This window comes from Anomalospiza imberbis, chromosome 1 (assembly GCF_031753505.1).
Source record: "Anomalospiza imberbis isolate Cuckoo-Finch-1a 21T00152 chromosome 1, ASM3175350v1, whole genome shotgun sequence".
In the NCBI taxonomy this organism is placed as follows: Eukaryota; Metazoa; Chordata; class Aves; order Passeriformes; family Viduidae; genus Anomalospiza; species Anomalospiza imberbis.
In genome coordinates, this window is record NC_089681.1 from 134,563,206 (window position 1) to 134,587,227 (window position 24,022).

At 39.5% G+C, this 24,022-nt stretch overlaps 1 long non-coding RNA gene across 2 annotated transcripts; it reads left to right on the top strand.

Annotated features, from left to right (window-relative positions):
* The first annotated feature begins 7,331 nt into the window (after positions 1–7,331).
* On the top strand, positions 7,332–15,584 carry LOC137484039 (uncharacterized). 2 transcript variants are annotated; one of them, XR_011004746.1, is made up of 3 exons: positions 7,332–7,554; positions 7,748–7,853; positions 14,937–15,584. It is a non-coding gene; the product is annotated as an uncharacterized lncRNA (long non-coding RNA). The 2 variants fall into 2 exon arrangements; XR_011004731.1 differs by lacking the exon at positions 14,937–15,584 and adding an exon at positions 11,093–11,881 and having other exon boundaries at positions 7,341–7,554.
* The last annotated feature ends 8,438 nt before the right edge of the window (positions 15,585–24,022 follow it).

Below are 24,022 nucleotides of genomic sequence, written 5' to 3' on the forward strand. Positions count from 1 at the left end.
TGCTACACAGCTTGCAATCTACAAATGTCTTATGACATATGATGAAACCCAATCTACAGAACAGAAGCAAAGGGATTTAATTGAATGTCATATCCACAGAAGCCAAAGGGCAAAATCCTGGCCTCACGGAGGTCACTGGCCAAGCTCCTGTTGGCTTTAGCAGTGCCAGGCTTTCAGTGAGAGTCTTTGCAGCACAAGTATTTACATTCTGCTCACGTTGACCTATTTCAGGTTGAAATTCCCTTTAGCAGTGCTCACTAAGCCATAGGGCTTGCTGGTAAACCTTAACGTGTTTAGGCAATGCAAGCTGACAAGGGCATGACATCATTAGCCAAGTTTCACATCCCACTGACCTTACTATCATGACTTAATCCGTTGGGGTCTGTCATCCCTAATGGTTTGGTTTGACAGTGCTTTACTGTACTTGTTGTGTATTCACCTACTAGAATCTGTTAAGAAAACATGGGTATACAGAAGCTGCTGTATGTCTCTGATGGCATGTGAATTATAGGAAACAATTATTTAACAATACTTTACATTGTTTGTTGGTCTAGCATATTGACAGCTCTGTCTGGTTTTCTGACATCTGAGTTATGGATTTCTCAAGTCTGATATTATGTGAATTGTGTCACACAGAAATTACCACATTTTGAGAAAACTTGATATATCTACTGAGAAGGCGATTTAGTATAATTTAATCTATCATGTTTGTCTTTCAAAATTTCACACCATTTTACAGGCATCATTACCCTGATTTATTTTAGAGAGTGAGAACCAAAGTTGCACACTGACAGGTCTGACCAGCAACCATTGTTTTACTGATTAGGTCTCTCTGTGCTAGCAGAAGGAAGAGTGAATGTCACATCTCCATTTGAGAGCTGAAGTATTGCAGGACTATTCTGCAGACCAAGAACACAAGCAGCTCACCTTCTACTAGGAAAAACAGAAGCAAGTACCATAAATTCCAGAGCATCGTGTGTCCTCTTCTCTAAATTCCATAGAAAATATCAAAACAACAAATCCAAAAAAAAACCAAACAACAACCCCTCCCCCCAACACCCCTAACAACTAGAAAAGAGAAGAATCAACACCACCTAAGATAAATGATTTGGGCAGTTGGGGGAAAAGAGGGAGCATATGGACCTGTACCTCAGGCACTTCTATTTGAAACATCTTTCCACATTCCAAGTAATCTCTAGTCCTGCCTAGCAAGCTGCATCCTGGGCACGAAAGTGGGAATTTTATGGCATAAAAGATGAACTTTAAGTTTTACAGCTATTTTTCTGAACTCCTTACATTATTTTCATTAAAAATTTGTCTGTGTAGGGGAGTTGTTGCAGAATAAATGCAGAGGGTGAATTCAAAGTGTAACAATCAGTCTATACTCATTCCCAGCATGGGTTAAGCTAAACACACAGACACAATTTCACTATGGATTAAGAATGTCCTCCTGAAGAGTTAGTATGCAATAACTATTCCAGGCTATTTCCCCAGGCAGACAAGCCTAAACATCTGATAAATAGGCCTATTCCTTTTCCTCTTAACCAATTAAGTACTTATTTTAGAAGGATAAAATGAATTATCACATAACTATTTCACTGCAATATGTCTTACTTATAGCATTTATGTCACAAAAAGTGAACTACTGTCCACAGATTGGAAAAAAAAGGTATTAGTGTTTTGCCTGTACAAGCAGAGAGATATATCTATTGACCTTATTTTATTTTGGGTAAAGATGATGATGTATTGTTGTTTTTGCAACACTTCACATTTATTTCACAAAATAAATCACATAATGGACTGTCATAATAGCCCCAGTAGCGTGACAGGAAAAAAGAATTGGTAGAGCTACACTTCAGTGCACAGTGAAACAGCTAACAATTTGTTAAATATCCCATGAGTGGATTAAATAGGCATATGATCAGTTATGTGGCTGCCAAGCCACAGCAGGAGCCAATTAGAATTCACCAAAAATAATTTAGATGAAAACTGATGAATCTATCAAAACCTAATTAAATTTATGGAAAAAAACAAACGTCTTGTTGACAGATTATGTAACCAACAAGTTTCTCTGCAGAGAGTCTACAAAGGATGGCCACTGAAAGTAGAGCTGTATTATTTGATCTTGTTTGAAGAGTGTTTTTAACATGTAATATTCTTCCTCTTTAATTTTCAGGTAAATCAGTCACATAAAAATGAGTCAGCTAGCTTTACATAAAGAAGCACAAAGTTATTCAGCAAGTTGTAACTGTTGTTAATTATTTCATGGCTTATGTGAAACACATAAGAGTGTATGGAGGGGGAGGGATTTGAATGGGGAAGAAAGATGCTGTAGATAGGGAGCTCTTTCAAAGGTCTGATTTTATATAATGAACCAGAAAATATGCTGATAAATACAGCAATTGGAGCTCAAGCTCTTTAATATTGAGATATTTTCTATGGTATAATGTTGGGGTAGAGGATTGTTTTTATTGAAATGCTGGGTATTAGGCCACCAAATGGCAAAGCAAGTCTGTGTGAGAATGAGCACTGAGATACCACAACAAAACCTGGAAGGCAGAAAGGCAAGACACCTCTAAATCAGAGCTTTCAGCTGCAGTAAATAGATAAGCTGCCTTTAGAACCAAAAAGACAGGGACTTGCATGGTTATTCTCATTGAAATCCTGCAAAGAATCAGCCAGAAACAGGGCTGCTGATCATCTTACTCCAGCAATGTCAGGATAGATATTTCTAAAACGTACCTTACACTCCAGTTGTTTCTCAGATATCTGCACTGTTCATTCTCCCATGAAACTGTTGTACATTGTGAACTATAACCTGAGCTTTCTTTTCACAGAAATTCAGTTTTCCCAGTGCACCAAAGCTTTTGTGCTGTGTGTGTTTTGTATGACTAATCAACACAACAAAGACATAGCTGAGTATTACTCAAGACAGAGATTTTCCCCCCATGTTATTCAGAAATGAAGCTTTCAGCTGCTGACAGAAGAAAGGCGATATGTGTTTCTTCTCTGTGCCTGTGCTTTTTTGGTTGCCACATGGGAATGTGCTAGGACAATGTCTGATTCGTCTCTCTTGAAACCAGGAAGTTAGCAGTGACTTTTCCCCTTTCCCCAAACAGAAGACAAGTGAAAGATACAATCCTTAAATACAGGTAAATAACATTCTTCCAACTTGAAGAGTCTGAATATTTACAGAGTAGGTATCTCTGCAAATCAAAATTCAGAAGAGTATATGTTCTTTCATCACTGCTTGAATGTTAACCTTAGCCAGGCTCTTGTGTTACATAAAGATGTCTCAATTACCTTGTATAAAATATTCTTATAGTCTAAGGAGAAAAGTTAATGTGAATGTGTCTTATACATGGATCCATAACAAGAAGATGTATTTGCTTTCTCTGGGAAAAAGAGCAGTCACACATGCCTCATTTTCTGATTTTTCTCGCTACTGGAATTAAAGCTATCCTTTGAAATGAGGCAAAAATATAATTGGACTAATTTAAATTTTTGAATTAACTTTAATTAAACTAAAGATAACCTAAGATGGAGGAAAATTGGGAAATAAAGGGCAAAAAAGAAAACTGCAAATGAGAAGGAGGGTGACTTATTCAATCAACTGTTCTACTCCTGCTAAGAGATGCCTTCCTGATAGTTTGGGACATTTTTGGAGGGTTGGGTGTCTTTGCTTTTGGAGGCTTTTGGGCATGGAATTGGATTTTTTGGAGGGAGATTGGAGATGTTAGCTCATTTTGAGGGAGGAAGAGGGGCAAAAGGCAGGAGAAGAATCTCACAGGGCCCTGATAAGAGGCAAAAAGATGCTATGTTTTACTTATTCTCAGTGGTTTCTGTGGTACTCTGTGGGGAGGAGGAGACTTTTTGCATGTCTACCCCAGGCAGCATGTGGGCTGCAGAAATGATGTACAGGGTCATACAAATAGATGACATACTATGCAACTTCACACCATGCCTAAATAGCCACGAGTGAGCTTCCTGCGGAAAACACCCAACAGAGAAGCTGTGAACGTGTAACGTTTTCTCAGCACTTAACAAGGCATCACCTTGAGCTAAACAGGATTGCTACCCTTTTCCTCCTTGTTCAGACCAGTCCCAAGCCATAAATAAGTGCACATTGCTGCAATGAGCACTTCAAGGACCAGGAAAAATAAGTTTTTGCTCGGGACATGACAAAATGCAGGAGCACAATCATTCACTAGTAATTTCCCACTGTTTTTTTTTTTTTTTTTTTTTTTTAAATACTGTTGGATAACCAAGTCTAACAGAGACTTAAGAGATCCTCTAAGAATGGGGCTGTTTAGTCCTAAACCTGACACTCCAAATTCCTCTTGAACAATCATAGTGTCTGCCCTGCTTTGCTCAGATGTAAAGGACAGCCATATTCTCTGGAAGAAGGAATTAGATAAAGATTTGTTGTGATTATTTTAAGCCCCAAACAAATGTGCTAAACCTTGTATTCCTTGAATTATTGAATATATGAGACAGAAATTACAGACATTTGCATTATGCATTATCACAACTGGATTTTAACATACTTTTTTCACATAAATGTCACATGACAGGTTGGACATTAGGAGGAATTTCTTCACAGAAAGGATGATTAAATGTTGGAATGGTATGACCAGGGCAATGGCAGAGTCAATGTCCCTGGAGGTGTTTAAGGAAAGAGTGGACATGGCATGGCCCAGCTGACATGGTGATGTTTGGTCAGAGGTTGGACCTGATGATTTCAGAGGTCTTTTCCAACCTGTGGATTGATTCTGTAAATATGAAGTTCTATGACACTACTAGAAATATGCCCTTTCCATATGCAAGGGTTAATTTTCATGCTTTGCTTCTGAAGAATGGAGCTTAGGAGGAATGCAAGAAAACTCCTTTAAGCTCCTTTAAAATATCTATCACCTTTTCCTGCTGGGGCTGGTGCAGGCAGGTAAATAAGGGCTAAGCAGCTACTGAAATACATGCGTGTCTTGTGGTGGATTTAGTATAAGATGGTGCCAATGTCTCACATCTCTCACCAAAATTTTTGATCCTTCTTGAAGACCTTTTAAATGTACCCCTCCTATTTTTTGTAAGGAGAATAGGTCTCAAAACAACACCACTGGGCACTAATAATATGCAGTAGTTTTTTTATTAAAAGAAGCTTTGCTATCTCTTTGGAGAAGTAAACAGAAACAGCTTGGTGTACGCATTAGCCTTAATGTAGAAAATTTTGAAACCTCTCCTTATGATAGATGCACTACATGGAAAGGTACAGGAATGTATTACAGAGTATCTTTAAAAGAGATGGAAAGTTCATTTTTTAAAATACTGGCTATACTCCTGATAGGGAGCTTGATTTATACCAAATAACATCAATAAAACTATAGTCATTGACTTTGTTAGAAGGATGCTCAAACTAATTATTTGCCACTGGTTTACATCTACAGTTAATTTTGAACTTAATTTTTGGAGGTACTAAGTGCACTCCCATAACCCATTGATTTCAAGTAATGTTTTGGGTGCTGGGCACTTCAAAAAATGAAGCTGCTTTATCTACACATTCAGTCAAATTGTTAATCCACATTGGAATTAATGGACTAAGCTAACAGAATCTGCAAATAAATTGGAAGCACTGAATATGTGTGTCTCCTGATGGGTCTGGAGAGCAGCCTTATCTAACCAGCCTGATCCATTTTTTCACCTGCTCTGACAACAGGCTGCCAGGCGTGGGCTGCTCTGCATGGCAGCAGCCTTCTGCTAGGACACTTTATGTCACACAAAAATATATTCAGTGCTTAAAATGAGCCTATTATTAATAAACATCAACACATCTCAGGGGTGCTATTCATCCTAGCACCATCCTCATAAAATTGTTTTTATTGTTTGTGTGATACATTCTCAAGATATTAACATTTTTATGTGGCTGGAAAGAGAAGAAAAATTCCTGAATTTCATTCTGTGAACTCAAATCCAAAAGTGGCCAGTGCAGAAACTGTATAAAATTGGATAATCTGTTTACAGAAAGAACTGGATGGGTAACGGAGTTGGCAAAGACATTCAGCTTTTACATAATTGGCTCAGATACTTTCCAAGTCAGGAGGGTTACTGAAGCTTTACTGCCTGAGAGTTGCTTTGCAAAACCTGTGAAATAAACTGCACATTTATCATGAAAGGGACATTTCCCATCATAGGAAAAATACCAACATGCATAACATTGCCTGGTATAATGGAAAAAATGTTGGGACTTTAAACCAGAGGCAGCCAAACAACAAATGGGGTTTCAGGTACTTACACAATCCTGGAAGATCTGGAGTCAAATGATGACTGGCCTCCCTACCCTAACTGAACAATCAACATTCAGACACCTGGATAAACAGCAATAATTAGCTGTTTTGTTGATGTATTAGGATAAAAAAAATATATTTCAGCATTTTTAATTAACTTTGGGTTGGAATAAATAATCTTTATTTTTAATGTGATATTCTCAACTTCCATTTCTAGCATCTCCAAATATTGCTGCATATTCTCTTAAAATGAATTTTGTCTAAATAATTTCTGAAAAGTTTTAAATTCCATGTTTTAAAATATGCATGAACCTATTCTACAATAAATGGAGAAACTAGATGCATGCTTAACAAAGAAAGCTGAAAAGACATGAAGTTTAGAGTAAGACAGTGTTTATTTTTCCTGGTTGTTTTCGTATATGAAGCCATAGAAGAGAAAAAAGCTAAACCTATGGTATATTAACAGATGTTAAATAAACTGCAAAGTAAAGAGAGCGAACAAGTGAACAAAAGGAACAAGAAATCCACAAAATATAGCAGCTTGTCTATTTGAGTTAAAGTGAAAGCAAAGCATTCATATATGTATAATTTCCCAAAATATTCTGTATGAGTAAATAATTAGTTCTTTTCTGTGCTTTTCTGTTCTTGATTTTCAGAGCTAAGTGCAGTAAAAATGTACAAATTTTTGGGTTCTTACTGTTGTTTTGCTCCTGTTAAACAGAGAAAGGAAGTGAGACCCTTTGAATATTGAATATGCAGTTACAGGACTTCCTGCAGGCAATTTGCAGTCCTTGCAGCTGTGAGGGAATTGCATGGCAGACCCAGGTAAGCCTGGCTGAAATAGAATGTTCAGCGGGGAAGGCTCAGGTCTTGGGAACTCTCCCTGTTTGAGTGCTTGTAAGCTACAGGGTCATTTTCCTCTTGCTTGTGCTGTTTCTGTCCTATACAGGCTGGATTTCACTCAGCTGTGTGTCCCTCAGCATAAGGAATGACCTTCCTGCCCCTCTGCCCCCAGTGGCACAAGGATGGCCAGGGCTTTAGTTTCTATCAGAATGTGTGGTGACAGTAATGAAAAACTGAAGCTGTCCTCTCACCTGCTGCAATTTGGTATTGAAGCTTTGACACCAGTGTTATCTATTAGGCACAGATCATTTTGATAGCTGTTATCACATGGATATAACCATTGCCTCCCTCCCTCCCACCAGCCTCATACCTTGAACAAAAGCTGTCTGTATGTGTAAAGGTTTGTGCTGAGAAAGTCCTGCTCAGTCATGATGTGAGTGATGACTTCCAGACCTGAGTGTGGAGGGACTCTATGCTTGGAACAAGGGCTTGCCTTACTGGCATTTCTCTTCAGAATATGTCACAGATCTTTGATAGATAGATCTGTGATAGAATATAAAAAAATTTATCAGGTTCAGAAGAACCTGATAAATTCAGAAGAAATCTAATACTTCTACAATTTGTAGTAGTTCCACAAGAATGTTTGACAGAATTTGCAATGTGTGGTACAGCAATGAATATCAGTCTGTATTTGGAGAGAATTTTGAACAGCAGAGTGCTACCTCAGACAAGGTGAGTTTGCTGTCAAAGCAGTGGGGCAGTGCAGTGAATGTTACCCTTTGTGAAACACTCCCTAAGCCAACAGAACATAACCAAGCAGACAAACAGTTACGTCTCTCTCCTTTGTATTAAGCTGTGTAGTTCCCCTCAGAAGGCCCTGCAGCAAAGAATGATTGATGCACAAAACAGTGAATTTCATCCTGCTCCTCGAGGACAGGAACACTTGCTGTGCCTTTCCCCTTCATTTTCTGTGGTTCACCATGCTCTTTGCTTCATGCTTTCCAAGTCCTTGAGCATAATCAAAATAGTACAGGCTGTCTGTAACCTCAAAGTAAGGCAGATAATTTAGAAAATGTTTTCACGTATCCTTTCTTCCCTGATTATTCATTTGACCTCAGATTATTTTGGTTTCTTTTTGGCATCTAATAGTAAAGACTATACAGCTAAAGTCAACCCCTACAAAAGATATATGCAAAGGAACATCACATTTTCAGACTCAGAAGGGTGCTTGTCTGGATAGTATAATTTTAAAAAAGTCTCATTTGCCTGCAATAAAATATTAATTCAATACTTTCCATTTGCTGTTCTTATTTCCTTCTGTGCAGCATTCTTTCATACAATTCTGGTATGTTCTAAAAATGCTACCAAACTAAGAGGAAAATTGGGCCTCCGAAAACTTCTTGCTAATGGAATATTAAAATTACAAGTCAGTCATCTTAAAACCACTGAGTAACAGCACTTTCCTGTTTACCAAAAGCTACTCTTTTCAAATGGCTTTTTCTTCCTCTTAGCTCTTCCATCTTAGCCTACTGGCCTGGGGAAAAAAAAAAAAAAAGAATAAATAAATAAATAGAATTATGAGGTGTGGCCAAAACCAGAATCTGCATTAGATGCCTCTGGGAAGACTGAACAACATTTCAATAGTACCAGCACTCAGTACCTCATTGTGATTTTCAGCTGAGACCACTGGTGCTTAAAGGATGTCTATCTAGGTCACAGTAGTATTTTTTTTTTATCCATAGCAACTTTTGTATGGCCAAATAAATAGGGTGAGGCTTAAGAGACAAAAAAAAAGAGCAGCTTCTGTGTCATCAGAGTTTGCCTTGAGAAACTCAGTCATCTGTATGGTTCCATAAGAGCATGACATGTACACAGCATATCCACAAAACCATGTGTGTGAAGGCAGCCTATCCAAAAGACAAAAGCCTTTCTAGTCCTGGCAAAATAATTTGGTTTGACAGTTGATATGGGAGCCATTTCAAGGTAGCTGGGCACAGGCAACTGCTGGACTTTCTGGTAGTGGAGAAAGGCTTCTTCCCATTCCCTTGGCCACACGGTGATGCTGTGCCTTTCAGCGGAAAAATTGTTTTATCTGAGTCCTGACAAAATTGTTATCATGTAGTGAATTTTAGAATGATAGAAAATACAGCTTTTATTGCAAGCTTATAGCTGAATTGGTGGCTGCCTTCTGATTTCAAATGGTGTGCTGTTGGGCAGGATGGTGTGTGTTGGGCAAACACACCTGTGCAATTCTTCAGGCATCACTGAATCTAGCATTTAATGATTTCTGTGGACCAAAAACTCTGGGAACCAGTATAAACTGCAGCCCAATATAATACAGTATAGATATTAAAGTGCAAACCCTGTCTATGTAGTGTTTCTCCTTTAGCTCCAGGCACAAATGCTAAAGAACCTTCAACGTCTTACTACTTGTTATGGAGGTTGAATGTACAATTTTTAGCTTTGAATCATATCCACTGTCGCCATTCAAAATACAGCATGTCATCTTGGCTTAGTGTATGAATTATGTAGAAACACAGTTTTAGTACATTATTTTCTATAGTAATCACATATGCAGTCATGACATACATTGCGTTCTTGTTAGCCTTTTGGAAATAACAATCCCTATAAGGCAAATAGGTATTGTCAGTACTTATAAATTATTCTGAGATGTTGATCAGTAGTTAATCATTGAGTATATAAAATGAATCTTGTACCATTAGCCACTTTTACAATAGCTTCTTTTTTTGGGAGCTGGAGCTCCAAATGTTTTCCTGTTTTCCAAATGATTTCCTGTTTTCATGATGGTGTTCCTTCTTCAAACTCAGAGCACTATCCCAGTTACTCAAACATAAAACAGAATAATCTATAAATCTAGAAATAAATGTATAAACACATTATTTTATGCTTGAGGTATTTGTCATAGGCTTCCATAAGTCAAAAAAGACACTATTAGTTTTAGCATTTTATCACAAGTGCTTCTCTTTTGATGGGAACTGCTTAATCATGAGGTAAGAGTAATGAAATTGGATGAGAGTAAAGGCCCACCTGACTCAGTACACTTTCTCTAATGGTCACCAGTGGCAGATCACTATGGGAAAGTAATTATAAGCAAAAATAAGTGTAAGCAGCACGTTTATGTCAGTTCAGGGACTTCTATGCAAATGCTGCACACAGCTCACTATATTCAATAGCTCTCCTTGGATGCTGGTTGTGAAAAACCTAAATGATTTTTGAAAACATTTGCATTTCAGGCTGAGTCAGATATTGTCTTACTTAGACTTATTTCTTTACTTTAAAGTTGGATAATTTCAACTGGTAGATTATAGATCTTGCTTATGAGGGAGAGCAAATAATTATTTCTTATATTTCATCTCTATATCATCTCTGATTTTAATACCTTGGTTTTATCCTCCCAGTTATGTCTTTTCAAAACTGGGGATTTCAGGTTGTCTTAGCTTCTCCTTGCAAGAAGATTGTTTTATCCCCAGTCAGAAGTTTTTCTAACAGAGGCATCATTATCTGTGAGATCTCTGTAGGGGCATTATTACAGCATTATTAAGCTCTAATAGGCTTCAGATTGTGCTGAGAACTATCAACAGATTTTTTTTTCCAGCACCTCTAAAAGCAAACCATTACAAATAGAATAGTTAAAAGGGATTTTAACTGCCTACCAAAAGCCACACATAGTTAAAACCCCATAATGTCTAAAAGATATGGTTTTCCAGGAGGAAATCTGAGAGTGTAAATATAGATTCATGTTGGTGTTTTAAGAACTTTTCTTAGTCCTTATTGTACAGGTGAAGAGAGAGTGAGCTGCCTTATTTTGTATTGTTTTCCATAACTTGGTTTTATATTGAGAGTTTATGTGCCCACCCTTCCTTGACAACAGACATATAAATAGCAGGCATGTAAACCAAACGTGTACACACACACAGTCCTTTCACTCTGGCATCTTTCTTACAGTGCAGAGCAGGTCCTGGTCAATTCCTGCTGCAAAACCATGACTGGCAATGCTTCAGCAGCATCTAGACATCTTTATGCCAACAGCTGCTAGTGAAGGCAAGGATACAGCATTTGTCCCCATCTTCTGACTTTCCCCAGGGAGACCGACAACCAGCAGACTTCAATATCCTACCAGAAAAAAAAATGTTTATTTTCCAATATATTCCTCTTATTACTCTTCTCTCATCTACAAATGAACCTCTTCTACTGAAGCAAGGAGGGGAACACCTGACTTAGCTGGGAAGAGAACTGACAATATTTGCGTTGCCTTCCTGATAACACTAATGTCATTGTTCACTTCAATTTTCTTGAAATGTCATAACTTCCAGCATTTTAATGTAATTTTGGTGGACGTAGTCTAGCAGAGAATTCAAACCTAAAATTTCATTTATCTGTGGGCTTTTTCTAATATTTTCTTCAATATATTTTATTCAAAACTAGATGATTCGAAGGTCATGTAGCATCAGAAACCCAGTGTTCTTTAGCAATGCATAGAAAATATGCAATTAAATTAAACAGCAAAGTGAGTGAAACTGAATTGCTGGGAGGGGCAGAATATTGCCCATTTCTACTTCAGTGCCAAATTGAGGAGTCAATCAGTCCTCTTTCGCCTAAAACAAGGGGGTGAGGAAAGGCAAAAATAAGTTCCAGTTCTTTGAGGAATCTGAGAAGGCCACTTGACTTTGAAATTAAATATTGAGTTGGGGGCTTTTTCTAATAGAAGCAGAGGAAAATTCATGTTTGGAATTAGGTCCAGAAGGGAGAACCAGGAGGGTGGCAAACACCCACATCAGAGATACTGATGGTAATGATGCTAGAGCTGCAGATGCTCCTTGGACCTTCCCCCCACCCCCCAAAGCCTGGACTCTCCCTGTGTCCACGCAGCTTACGTGTAGGACAAATCTGGCCATCTGCCACAGACTCGACCTTGTGTTTCCCAGCGGTTCCAGGAAAATGCCAGCGTTCCAGAACAACTCATAACTCAGGGAAAAGCCATCATGGCAAAAGCTGCTGCACTGGAGAGGACATAGCTGGATCCTGCTTGTCTTGTCCTGGGTGTGGACCCTGAAGCAGTTGTTTTTCATAGGAATTTAATTATTTTTGATACCTCTCTCTTGCTTTAGAACACTGTTGAAATTGGCTGAGTGCTCTGCTACATACTGTTGCAAAACCCCGTGATGATCTTTGATAAACATAAATGTTTTTTGTGCATTTTCCTTATTTTTCTAAAATCCTCTTTTTCCCCTCTTGGTTGAAGTTCAAAGGAGTATTGTGTGCTCCAAAATAGAGGAGAATATTGCCATGATGAGATTGTGTCTTGCAGTATTCTTTTTTTTTTTCAAATGCAGAAAGTTCTGAAGGACATTTTTTTTTTCTGCAGAGCTCCCTGCTTAAAGAGCTGAATTAAACTTAGGAAATATTAATAAAGATCACTCCATAAGAAAGCAATGAAAACAAGTGCATGCTCTAGCCACAGAAAATGTAAAAGGCTAAATGAATTTCCCATTGAGGTGGTTGCCAGGTTGTGCTGCAAAGGAGATGAATTTGGCTCAGAAGCCAAACTGCAAGCTCAGAGCCTCCCCAGAGGTTTGGTTCTGTTGCAGTGTCTCTGCTGCTGTGAACAGTGACTTCTGGAAACTGCGCCTTCCCTCAGTGATTCTGCAGCAGTGCAATCCTATATTTAATCAATCCAGGTTCTAGAAATACTTCGTTGCCCAGTGTGAAAGTCACTGCACAGACCCAGAGATCAAGAGAATGTATTTAGCCCCCATTCAGAAAAGTTAGACATTCCTTTGTAGAAAAGCAGATGGTGAAATGCAAGTGAAAGTAGGAATGAAAATACAGTGTCAGACTTTTCTGCCCTTTCAAAAGGTGATAAAACTTTGGGGAAGTTTGGATTGGTTTGTTCAGTAGTGTTCCTTTTTTGTTTTTTATGGGGTGGTATTGGTGTTGTTTGTTTCATTTTGTTTTGTTTTAATAGTCCTCATCCCTACTTGACTCTTGGAAAACAAAAGGGATTATTTAGGCAGGTTGTACTTAGGCCAATAAGTTTTAGGTGTAATGGTAACTTAAAGCAACCTCATGATTGTCTCAGGAAAACAATAGAGCAGTAAAATCAGTGAATGCAGAAGTTTTATGGATATCACATCTACAAAAATTCCCTTCATTTCTCATGGTGCAATCAACAATTAGAACTTTCTTGTAAAAGGGTTGGGGAATTACAACACACCTGCACAAGAACTCTATCGTGAATACCAAAGTAAAATCTTCATCCTATAATAGAATATTTCCCTCTGACTCAACATTTTGCTTACTGCATTCCACTCATGAATGTCTGCATTTGGGTTTCTTCCTGTTTGTGCATTACAGGAGCTGTATAGAACAGCTAACAGATATCAAATAAATAACTTTACATAAGGACAATATTGAAATTGGATTCCTTTTGAAAAATCCCACTGAATGGAGAAGATGGTAATTTTTTGCATTTCTAAGGCCTTTATTCTGTCTGCAGGAAAAACTTGTTTACTTCAATAGGCATACACAAAAAAAGAAGTACTTGTCTGCAGTATGCAGTATTTTAATGTAAGATTTTAATTCAAAAGAATTTAAAAAAATTAATTCACAAAAATAGACTGGCATATGCTTTCTTAAGGTTATCTTAAGTTTATTATTAATGGGTTTGAATCAATCCCAGACAAGGATTTCTTCAGGGCAGCCTCCAATGGTATAAATTATTTGCTACAATAATTAATACACGTTTAAAAGGCTTTGGGCTCTAACCTGCTTGTTAGGCCAACAGACAGGGGTCTTGGTCCTGTACTAAATCTGAAGAACATCACTAGGATTTTCCTACAAGAGGAAGTAATTTTTCACGTACAAGTCACTGTGGGATGTTCAGTCATGCCATTTGGCAAGGCTTGAGGAGTCTCCTGTGAGGCTGCAGGAGCCCTTCTCTGCTGGTGTTGGTGAGAGCAGAAATCTGCAGCAGGACCTCTTTGTGCAGCACATGACAGTGTTTAGATGGGTGCTTGCGAGGCAGCATCTTCCAGTCCCTCACATCTTCCTTCTTATGTTTCTGGAGAGAAATTATACAGATTTGGTCTCAGCTGGACTGAATAGCTTCCTTTGAAAATGCTGAGGTAGATAATTTCAGACATTTTGGAATGAAATAATCTGAAGCATTGCTAAGTGCAAAGGCATTATTTTCTCTTTTGAGTTTATTATAATGATACTGTTACTATTATGATTTCATGCATTTCAGAAGTCTCCTTTACAGTTACCCAGTTAGGATTAATCACCATCTCTAATGTATGAATTTATGGCCCAAGAGGCATTATAAGGAATGATAATAAACAAGTCCTTAGCAGTACTCTAAGTGAATAATTCAAACCTGGAAAAATGTATTTAATATTATGATAAAGCACTAAGCCACCACTATTGTATTTTATATAAGGGCATATAGTGCATAAAGGTACTTACTTTTATTCCTGGTGTGAAAAATCAAATGTCATTCAAAAATTATTCTATTCATAATTATCTTCAGTGGAGTGATAATAATTTACACTAACTCTTAGAAAACCCAATCTGAATTCATTAATTTTGCAATTCAGCAAGAAATGGGTATATTTAGCAAGAAAGAGGAGAACTCAACTGAAATAGTCTGGTTTCAGGACACCAGCATGAAATTGTATTGAAGACCTTTTGCTACTAGTGCTTAGAGCTGGTGAGAAGAAGAAGAAAACCTCAATAAATTAATGCACCATAACACCAGTCTTACTGAAAACACAGTTTGTAAATGTGATTTTTCAGCACTGTGCTCAGTCCATCATTGCATCATTTAAAACAAGGCTTGGCATCACTGGAACTGTTGTATGGTCTGCTGGACCAGAAACACCTCCTGCATGGTCTTGGGCAAGTTATTTCACCTTCCCATGCTTCTGTTTCCCCTGCCATCACTGGCCTGTCTTATCTGCTTAGTCTGGACTGGAAGTTTCCAAGACAGGCATTCTCTCTCCCTGTTTGGTCAGTGAAGAGCCCAGTCGAGTTTGAGCTCAGCTGCAGCTTTTTTGCATTGCTGTATTACAAATACTGCCTCTTACCACAGACATACATGCAGAGTATCATACTTGGCAAAACCAAAATCCTGGTAATAAGACCTGTCTAAAGCATCTCATACTTTAAAATCACAGAGAGATGGAGAAACCATCTTATTTATATGAGTAAACATGAAGTTTGGAAGGATATACACTATTGAAGTTTTGTTGCTGCTCTATCTGTTGTTTAAGTGGATTATTCAACTTCATAGCTGCTGGTTTTTGCCCAGCACGTTATGCAGACAAAGCTTCATGACTTTTGATAGAAAGGCCAAGTTCAGGCTGTCTACCTTCCAGGCAGAAGTGTCAGCTAGTTGGGAACAAGAGGTGCAGAAAAGCAGAAACCAAAATTAAATTGCATTACTAGCAGCATCAAGAGTAATTTCTTTCTTTTTTTTTTTTTTTTCTTTTTTTTTTTTTGGGGGGGGGGTATCACAACAAGGAAAAAGAGATTAATTTAGTATTTTTCTTTCATATAAATTTCTTTCTGTCTTGAGACCCTGTTTATTTTGTTTGATATTTTTTAAACATGCATGAAATTGTTGAAAGTTTCCATAATTTCTCATCCTCATTTTCCATCGGATTACATAGATAACTGCATAGATTCTTATTTCTGGGCTCCTCGTGCATTTATATCCTTGCTTAAGATATTTTTCACAGCCCAGCTAGAGTGTGAAAGCCCGGTCTGTCCGAACAGAACTGCTAATACGATGTTCCCATGGAAGAAGACTCTCGCCTCCCTGTTCTGATGGAAACCACTCAAGCCAGCGCTCTCCTTAAAACGGAGAGAGGAAGGTTTCAGGGGCTGGGGCACGGGCTGATGCCCCTCTGGCATATCCCTCCACCTGGCTGTGGCCGGAGAGCCCTTCCCGGTGTGGAGCCAGCCGGGCCAGTGCGTGAGCGAGTTCCAATTCTGCCCGGGTAGGACTGGTTTGGGAGGTTCGAAGCACAGGAGCGGCACGACTAAAACGCTCCGCTTAGCTAGATGCGGCTATTAGGATGCCTCATAAATATTTATAGCCCCTCACCGAGGAGGTGATTGACAGCACGGGGGCAATCCCTACCCTACAGCTGCAGGCAAGCAGCCGCCTCGGGGAAAGCATCCCGGGGCGGGGGTCGCCTGTGGTAGGGTCTCGTTGCTTCCGCACTCGCGGATGGGCTTGGGACGGCCCTCGGAGCTGCGCAGTTCGTGTCTTCTCCCCCAGGGGCTGCGGGCACCGTCAGGGCAGGACTCGCCCCGGCCCGCGGAGGGACGCGCGGTGCGGCCCGGCCCGGCCCGGCCCGGCTCCCCCCGTGGTGCGGGAGGGCGCTGCCGCAGTGACTGCGGTCCCGCGGAAAGCTGCGGAGCCGCCCGCCCTGCCGCAGCCGGGCTGCCTGCAGGTGAAGTGAAAGTCGTCGGGGAGAGAGAGGAGGAGGAGGAGGCGGCGACGGAGGAGAAGGAGGGAGCGCGCAGCCCGTCCTGCGCGCCGCAGCCGGCCGAGGCTCCGCACCGCCCCCGGCTCTCCGCGGCGGCGGCATCCCGGCTCCGCCGAAGTGAGTGCTGCCCAAGTTCCCTTTCCCGGGGCAGGGGGTGACCTTGGGGCGATCGTCCTGCGGGCAGGTGGGGCTGAGCGGGGCGGGGGTCGGCGCTGTCCCCGCCGCCGCCTCCCGGTGCCGTCAGCAGCTCGGGGAGGCGAAGGGCGGGCGGCGAGCGCTGCCCGGGCGGCTCCCGGCGCGGGGGAGGCACCGGCAGCCGCCGCGGGAGCAGCCGAGCGCCGGCTCGGGAGCACCGCATCCTCCGGCCGGTCTGGCTGTCCCTGTGCCCGCGACTCTTCTGCTTGTGAGTAAACTTAGGATTGTGTCAAACTTAGAAGTTACTTATTGGTAGGCATGGAGTACCACAGAAACTGCTTTTCCCCCGAAAAACATGAGGGGGGGTGTGGGGTGTGCGTGGTGTGTGTGTGTGTATTGCATGCTTTGACTGTCAGAAGCTTTCCACAACAAAATGACTGTGCTTTTTGGAGGAAAAGAACCCCAACCTAAATCCTTTAGGAATGTGCAGTTTGAGTCGGAAGCTTTTCCTTTGATCCCCTGAGGACGAAAGCGCAGCTCTCTAAGCACTCCAAGTGCGGGGTCCGCAGCCCTAGACCTGCTGCTCTGATCGCAGGGACCGTGTGAGGGTGGCAGATGTTTATAGTGGGGTGTTTTGCATGTCTTTGCCCATGTCTATGCCCTGAGGTATGATCTATTCTCAGCCGAGAGTCAACTTTTTCTGCTGCTTCTGGAGTTCAAGCAAAAGTATTGTTAGCTTTAAGAACAGCAGGATTTGGCTTGTCCGTGTTTGGCAAAGTTCAGCCCCTGCATGCAGTACTGGGCAGTGTGGTGATGTCAGCTTTTCAGAATATTTAAATGTCATGTTTAGTGTTGCATATCTGTGCTGCTGTTTAAAATCACTCATTCTTAATGTGCTTTTATTTCCTGTTCTTTCTCTGTCCTAATACCTTCAAAATCCTTGTTTGGAGTTCTGCAGATGAGCATTGCATACTGCCCATGGAAATCACCAGCTGCTCGTTTGCACATCTCTGGTAGCTCAGGAAGGCTGTCTGGACAGTAGCTTTTGCTTACTGGGAAAACACAGACTGTTAGGCAAAGTATTACATAATATCAAGCATTAAGATGTAATCTTTTAGACTTCTGGTAAACTGACTTTCTGCATGTTAGGGATGGATATCAAACCCATATTATTTATTTTTTCTTTCTGACCTTGTGAACTGTGTGAAGTGCGATAAGTATGCATAGAAATCTGTATCCTCTGGCTCTCTAAGAATGACATTTTTGTACAGTGGCCAGGCTAGATCTCTGACTAACTATACCAACTATTTTCACTTAACTCTGTGTTCCCCAAGCTAAACCTAATCTCAAATTCTTTTGATAACACCCAAACTAATGCATGCAGGAATTTCTGTGCACCCAGTTGGTCATGTTGTATGTACAGTGGTCAGGGTGCAGCATTGATAATGCACAACTCTTTCTGCAGCCAGAACGTCCTCTGATTTCATACTGTGTATACCTGGAGCTCTGACTGATGTGCATAGGCCCAAAGACTTTATATAATGCCATAGTTCAGGCTTGGGTTTAGAAAGCCTTTATCTTCAGATCATTGCACAATAAGAGGACGAAGTTTAGTATTGATATGGTAGAAAAAAAATTCTAAAACTGTTTTGACAATTTGTTGTAACTCAGATTAGCTATGTTTTCTAAAGCATTCAATGTGCAGCAATAGTCATTAAATAAAACTCCTGTATTTAGTTACTTCCCCCCCCACCCCATGCCACCAAAAGCATTGCATTTGTATTCATTATCGGTTTTCTCAGGGTTCTTTGTATATTTGTTTTTGTTTTGTGTCTTTTTTTTTTCCTTAACAGATAGATGTTCTGATTAGCTAATTTGCTGTCTACCTATGTTTAGTGCTTTACATAGCTTTGTGATCAATTGCTCTACTGGTACTCTATGTGTGCAGGTTTTGGTTTAGGCTATAGAAAGAGCTGGGAAAAGTTAGCTTTCCTTTTTTTCTTTTTTCTTTTTCTTTTTTTTTTTTTTTTTCCTTTACATAACCGAAGGAAGCCAGTGCTCTGGTAGGGCAGTTTATTTTCTTGAGTGACTAAATTGATTTCTCCTCATTGAAGGTTAAAGCTTGGCAGCTCTTTAGTGTGAAGCCTTGTGTAATAGGGGCTGTCCGGACAGTGGTTTTGTTGGGGCAAAGATGACGTCCAGGCTGCTGTTGGTAACAGTTTGGATTTTGTAAGGTTGCCCTTAATTGAACAGCTCTCTTGTGTTTGACATTTGCTGTGACCTCCTGCTGTAAGCAAAAGGAGACAGTTAATGATTTTGAAGCTTGTCTTTCACTCAGAGTTGAAAATGAGGATGTTTATTTCTAGTTCCTGTTCTAACTCTCAGCCATGGTAGATTTTTCACTTTTTTTTTTTTTCTTTTGATGTTCTATTGCATCCCTATCACACTTGAATTTTTTACAGATATGCAGAAAAACTTATGCATGTACTGAGAAGCTAGGTGTTTAAAGTTTGCATTAAAGCTACAGAAGTCTTAGAGATAAACCTTGCCCATTTTTACAATAGTTATGTTGATTAGTCAGTTGGAGTTTGCAGTCTATTGGAAATTAAGTTAGAATAAGTGAAGAAAGTAATGAGGAGGAAGTAGACTGTGGGTGGTAAATACGGGATGAAGAAAAAAGGGCCATGCTTTGGAGGAAGAAGCAAAGAGTGCAAAGCAAGTTGAGAGGGAGGGAAACTAAAGAAATAACTGGGAAAGTGGGGTGGAACTAATGTTAGCTGGCAGGGAAAGAGAAAAAATATGGACTTTCTTTTCTATTTGACTCATCACTTATATCAAACTGTAATGTGTTTAAATCTCAGGAGAACGACATTATTTTTACATACCATTCCTTATGCCAATTTGTATTTGACATTGTTGAGGTGGGCAGAATCTCAAGCCCATAGATAGGAATTTTATTGCAGACCAACTTTTCTGGCTTGTGGTAACCAACAAAATGATTTGTGCACCACCTCAGTCCTGGGCTCTTCTCCTGACATAGTGCGTGTGACTGGTTTGTCACCGTATCTGTGTGTGTTGGCACCTCGGCAATGGTACCGAAATTGGCAACTTGAGCATTCAAAGGGTGGTTGGTGGTAACTGCTTTGTCTCATAAATAGCCCAGCTGGAATGTAAATTGCTGACCTGGGGGTGAAGGCCTTTCCAGTCCATTGCAATTACTTGAGCTTTTGGGCCTCTTCCAAAGCAGTGCGTTCCAGCTAGGCATCAGTGATTCTTTAATTCTGCAAAAAATAAATTGCTTTTCCTCAAATGTGTTGTTCTGTGGTGCAAAGGGACAGTCCTCTGTGATACCAAACATCTCAATCCCTCTGACTGGAGAAGGTGTGGTCCTTGGTCTTGATTCAGTGAAGACTTGCACATAACACTTGACATTATATTTATCTGTAAGTCCTTCTAGATTGTATTCGTAGATTTGGATTCACTAAAGATGCCTCAGAACTTGTATACATAGTTTATATATATGCAAGACTGTTTATCTTCTTTTTTTTTCTCCCCAGCACTGTTGAATAATAGTGTTTCTTCCATTTTTTATCCAATATAAGCTGAAATTGGCTATATTCCTGAATACCTCAGAATTCATTAAATAATGGAATGGTAGTTTTCCAAGCCAGCATGAAATGAAATAACTCCAAACATATATACACAAAAAGAAAATGCTGAGATATTTGTTGTTAACATTAAAGTATACTGTTAACATGGGATAACATCATTGTCTGTCCCAGGGTAGTGGGTAATGCTAGGGGAAGAACTGGTTTTGGGTCAAGGACATAAGGAATTGGGACAGTGCAGTGGTTATTTCAAGATCATTCCTTAATAGTAAATATTGGTGGTGATTTGGGTTTTGTTTTGTTTTGGGCTTTTTTCTCCTATTTTTGTTTTTATAAATTAAGGTGATATTAAAATGGTTGGTTGTTATCCTTTTTGTTCCAATTTCTTTGAATGGGAGAAGGGAAACATACTCTTCTGTAGTTCCCCACTGAAGATCTCTCAGGAAACCCTGAGAGGCTGGAGTACCTCCAAAACACTTGATACATTGTTTGGATTTGTGCAATTTAATGGCAAGTCTGTAAAATCTTGTGGACTATGTGTTTCTTTAAAACAGGATAGCTTTAGGTTCTTTTCCTGTATCTCTTCCTCCTGTAGCATTACACAACATTTTACTTTAGGTTCCAAATTGCCTAAAATATAAGCTCTGTGTGTGTGAGAGAGTTTTTGTTTGTTTGTGTTTTGTTTTGTTTTCTTCCCATGCCATACAGACTAAAATCAGTTTTCAGATTTTATGAGATGCATGTTACTTTTCTGCATCCCTTCTTTGGGCGCAGTGAGATGTGAAACAGTGCTTTTGTAGAATTTGGTAGGAGTTTGGTTGAGAGGCACAGGATGGCTAAGGTTGGCAGGGATCTCTGAAGGTCATCATGTCTGACCTCCCTGTTCAATCAGGCCCACCTACAGCTGGTTGTCCAGGTGACTTTTGAGCATTTCCAAGGATGGAGATTCCAGAGCCTCTCTCGGTACCCTGTGCTCAGCTAGTGTTGCTAAAAAAACAAAAAGTGGATTCCTTTGCAATGGAGTTTTAGAGGAATGTTTAAGATCTTTGTGATTGGCCATGAGTATTTGATGAAAGATGCAATTTAAATCATGTTTAACCCACCACAACCAAAAGCTTCGGGGATTTGCTTATTAAGATGCTTTATACAGCTTTATGCTGCTCAAACTCACAAAAGCTGGCATTTTATTCTTCAGCTGGCCTACCTGGTGCTTTCCTTTAATTCAGTTTTTCTGTGATCTCTATCCCAAAAGAGTATAAGCAAGAAACCTTGAAATCCTAATTTCCTTTACAAGGATGGAGAAGGAAGCCCTGCTTGCATTACTGACTAAAGGACCCCTTAACTCTGGAAGAATGCAACTTAATCATGTCAGATTTATGAGTTCTGGACCACAAACATCCCCACATCGTCCTCCTCCTTTCCTGGTGCAGCTGATGCTGGTGGGTGCTGCACTTCTTCTGTCCCTGAGTCTGGATATGCAGGTCAAACAGACCTTTTCCTAGCTGAAGTCCCAGTCTTAGGGAAAATTTTCTGGGAAACAAAATACATATTTATAAATTAATTTACAGTTTGTGATGTTCACTGTGTGGCTAATGTTATTACCCTATTCTGTACTTTCCTTAGAATACATTGAAACTACATTGCATAAATTCATGTTTGCTGCATTATTCAGGTATAATGTACAGCAGGGTATGCAAGACTGCTATAGTTAAGCATTTACTAATTTTTCATTTTAGAAACTAATTAATTATAGCTTTTTGACCTAGGAAGGATTTTATCAGTAAAACATAGCAATACTTTTCTTTCATCTTAATGAACTCACTATATTCTGCTTAAACCAATTTTTTTTCTTGTCATATTACATGAAATAAAGTAATAGAAGGCTCTCTACAAGCATGCCAGCATTGTGTTTTTGGCTAATAGGAAGCCAATGGAGAAAAGCAAGAAGGTTCTCTTGGGATCCTGTAAAAGAGAACATGGACTGTCAAGATAGTTGGGACTGAATATTGCTTTAGTAATGACAAGTCCTACCTTGGAAACAGCATTCTGTCTGGCAAGAGTGTAAATTCTGTGATTAGGAAATTTATTCTATCCTTTTTTGCTGTGACTTTGTACAGAGATTATTTGGAAAGGTTTTCTGGAAGAAGTTTCTTGAAGTTATTTGTCTTCATGTTGAAATCCATAAGGACGGATTATACGTATTTGTTACTCAGTCATGGAGTATGTAATTAGTACTTTGGCTGAACATTAGTGAGCAAATGCTTTCCATTGTAACATTTGTTTGAATAAACCACTTTTTAGTATGGATAATCCTCTTTTAACATAATTGAAACATGGAGCTAATACTTAAACATTTTCAGTTTAAAGACCAATGGGATAGTTGTAGTATGCTACTGTAAAATCATCGAAGAAATATTGAAGGATTCATGTGCTATAAGCATGACTACAAGATTTCTGTATTTCATCCAGTCCCATTTCTATCATTCTTGTATGTGATGGTATAATAATTATAAGGACTTTAATTGCCTAAGAGCTTGCCAGCTTGCATTTGCCAACTATGCTGAAATTCTGGCCAAAATCTTCAAAACCATGCAGTAAGCTGCAGTTGGCTCAGAAGGGTGGATATAAATAGATGATATGGTGCTGAATTACAATTCATTATTGAAATTCAGATAGTGTTAATAAATAGCCATAAAAAGGCAACATTGTTTCCCTAATTAGGGCTTTAAAAAGAATGCAGTATTTTTATTTTTTTTTATTTAGCAAAGGTAATGTTAATCACAAAATCATAATATCTAGTTCATAGTTTAGTGACTCTTTCCAAACAAAAATCTTTTTCTGTTTTTGAAAAGAGTTATGGTCTACTGTCTGGTTGGTTTCCAGTAGGAAGAGTTCATTATTTTATCTTGGGGTGAGGTAAAATTTGGAAGAACATAGCACATTTTATACATAAATTGCATTTCAAACATCTTGCTTCAGAAATTGTGTTGAAGAAGTGCAGTATCTAGTTAATAGTATTTTCAAAATTATTTGTGTTGCCTCTTCCCAATAATAAGAAAATTTGTGCCAGATTGGAACTTTGAAAATGGCTTATTCATGGAATCAGTTTTAACTAATCTGTATGTGACTCCATAATAGTACCTTCCAGAGGCTAGAATAACACCAAAGTCCAATGGCATGACATGTTGTGGCATGTACGGAAAAAAACTCATGGGATAAATCAGGCTGGAAGGGACTTGATGAAGTCTCTAGAGTGACCTCCAGCAAACAGCAGGGTCAGCTGTGGTGTCAGAACAGGTTGCCTAGGGCTTGATTCAGTCATGTCTGTGCAGGCTCCATCCATTTTCAAATCTCTCAGGACAGCCTGTGCTACTGCTTGACCCTCCTCACAGTGAAAATGCATTTAGGGATTACAGGTTTCTCCAGCCTGTAGGCTTAGTGTGTGCATCTGTGTTAGATTTTGACTCTGTTCTTTGTGCTGCCTATCAGGTGGTTTTGTGGTTTGATTTTTAGAAGAAGAGGATCAGTTTCCTGATTTAAGTGTTTCACCTAGGTGCTTGTGCTGTTTTGCACACAGAGAAGTTGGGTGCCTTGGAATCCAAGCTAAAATGAACTTCTTGGGGCAGGAGGGAATATTGCATGT